This window comes from Erythranthe guttata, chromosome 1 (assembly GCF_056151865.1).
Source record: "Erythranthe guttata isolate IM_541 chromosome 1, IM_541, whole genome shotgun sequence".
In the NCBI taxonomy this organism is placed as follows: Eukaryota; Viridiplantae; Streptophyta; class Magnoliopsida; order Lamiales; family Phrymaceae; genus Erythranthe; species Erythranthe guttata.
Window position 1 is genome coordinate 13044117 of NC_142533.1, and position 2890 is coordinate 13047006.

Below are 2890 nucleotides of genomic sequence, written 5' to 3' on the forward strand. Positions count from 1 at the left end.
AATCCCTCCATCCAAATGGACCCTTAAGGTATTTATATGAATCGAACTATTAGTATGTAATCGTAAGTGTTCACTATATTTTGATGTTTTGGTGGCATGAGTTGAACAGTTTATGTATTATATATGTTGGCTTGTTGTTTCCTAAGATTCTTGCATGCATGTTTATTATGTGTTTGCTACTCTGCTTTATTGTTACATATCATTTTTTCTTGTTCTCTTATAGACTACATAACTACATGTTACTTTGAAATAGAATACTAATAGTGAAAATAAATATTGTTCCTGGTTCCAAGAAGTAATGGCTTTACTATAATTGAACTCATTGGTAGCATTCTCCCCTGATGGCAGGGTCAAAAAGTACAATAATTCTTGTTTTTCTTCTTCTTCTTCTTGTTTGTAGGCATAATGGTGTTAACCAGACGTTATCTAAAGAAAGGTCGGAAAGGTTATGAAAAACACATATATTCACCTCCAGGAGATAGAGTTGTGGGATATTATGGTCGTATAAGAGGTCTCAAATTCGTTATGCATTTCTTGGAGAAAATTATTATTGATCCGCACAATGCTATTCGTCTCGATTAAAAGTATAAGCAAGGGATTGAAGAGGAAAAGGAAGTAATGAGTCATGTCGCAATGCAACTCAGAAACATAGTGGCTTCTTGAATACATCTCACCGTCCCTGTAGTCAGTATTATGGGATGCAACACCCTATTGGAGTTGATTTCCTTTTTATTGATTTCTATTGGTTTTTATTTTTTATATTTATTTAATTAATGTTTTCTAACTATATATATATACAAACATAAACTATTTTGTTTTACTGTTGAAATACTTATTTTTATGCCATATATGGGCTAGCAGATTGTTTCTTGTAACCGGAGAGCAGAGGGAGTCAGTGACTCTTTTCCCGTTCTAACAAGTAGAAGCAAAAATATGCCTAACATATTTACAGGTATTCATTGCAAATATTTATCACAGATTGAATAATTTCTCATCATTTCACAAAACTATCACATAGAATTTAGTTCACATATTAATGTAAAATCCTAACAACTACAAGTGATTAAAACCCAAATTAAAATCAGTAGAAGGATCTCTAGTCTTGTTTCGGATCAAAACTCCAGCTTGCACTTGCGATCGATCTTCTTTAGGCTATATCACCTGTATATGCACAGACAAATAATAAATTCAATAACTTCAGTAAGATTGGGGCGATGCACAATAAAAGCATAATTTCTAAAATAAGAATCCACAAGTCTATCAAAGCAAAAATACTTTACAACAACCTCAATATATAAGTGTATTTACCATCATCGGAAGGAGCTGAAGAAGGGTAAGCGGCGCTTCTGCAGTTCTTCTGGCACCATAAATAATAGTTTCTTTGCAACATTTTGCTTCTAACTCCTAGGTCTGAGTCATTATCTCACTCCAACTGATTTTTGGTTCTCTCTAGTCTTTGCTCACACAATAAAAAACACGAGCATTTAGAAATCAATCAATATTATTTATTTCAATACAATTAAAAGACACAGATTTTGACATGTATCATACTTTGAAGTACTAATATTTTTCTTTCGTGGTTTTATTATGCAAGAATATCAATTTATTGGCAACTCAATCCAATGTAAAGGAGAGGTATGCTAAATAAAAGTTGCTCCATGAATGGCCTTAGCCACATATATGTTAGATAAAAATTTAAGAATATATATACTACACAAGAACATCAGAGAAAAACGCGAAGCACTAAGGCATAGTTGGAAAAAACACAATATAATTCATAGTTGACCATGTCGAATATAGCAAGAAAAGCACGAACCAATAACCATAAAACCATAGTTTATTCAAAACAAAACAAATGTGATCGGAATTTAGCCTCAATAAAAAGAATGTGGGAAATATCATGGGACATCCCTTTCATGGTTAATCTTATCAACAACATGTTAGTATATATGTCTATGTGGAAACAATACCAGCCATTAGAGACGTCATTCTAATCAATGAAACCAAAGAACGAACATTAATTAGGTTCGTCAAAGTTATTCAGTTTGATTCTATTTAATTCATGGATTTATTTTTTGAATTAAGGTTCAAATAAAAATCTAATCGAATTTAAAAAAAAAAAAAAAAAATCCAAACTAACCTCTAATTGTCGCCTTCCATGGGTATTGCTCAGATCGGGGTCCCGTTCGAAATTCTCTCAGTTGCCGTTGAACCCACCCACTACCATCGATTTTCATTCCTACACAACAACATCAACAAAGAAACACAAAAGAGGGAATATTCAATCTCGTTTACCTTTTCAAGAAGACGGCGAATAGGTTCACAAACTAAAACCTTGAATATCTTGACGGACTTCTCCATCAACGGAGATGGCACCAAGAAAATACTTGTATTGCGTCTTTGTCTGTGTGGGAAAGACGACACAGTTCGTTCATGGTGTGTAAACTATCAAATTTTGTTTATAAAAATTGAGTAAATATTTACTAATTAAATGTTAAGGTTAAAAGTGTAAATTCGTTGAAGTACGATCCATGTATGATGGGAGTACAATGATTTTTGCTAGGTGCGTACATTTTTTTACGATACCCTAGGGTCGTACATGGTATGTACATTAGATCAATGGACAAAATCATTTATCAATTAATATTAACGGTGCAGATTAAATTTTTTATGGTCCGAGAAGTACAACCCTCTCGGACCCTAGACAACCCCATGTTAGTATACCATATTTTTCTTATTATGTATTAAATTGATTATTAATTTTTCACTTTTAAAATAATATCCCGTGCCTTGCACGGGAAAAGAATGCACATATATATATATATATATATATATATATATATATATATATATATATATATATATATATATATATATATATATATGAATG

At 32.0% G+C, this 2890-nt stretch overlaps 1 long non-coding RNA gene across 1 annotated transcript; it reads right to left on the reverse strand.

Moving 5' to 3' along the window:
* Positions 1-1046: 1046 nt before the first annotated feature.
* On the reverse strand, positions 1047-2240 carry LOC148772870 (uncharacterized). Its single transcript, XR_016032962.1, has 3 exons — positions 2141-2240; positions 1309-1454; positions 1047-1161 (listed from the first exon to the last, which is right to left on the reverse strand). It is a non-coding gene; the product is annotated as an uncharacterized LOC148772870 (long non-coding RNA).
* Between the last annotated feature and the right edge of the window lie 650 nt (positions 2241-2890).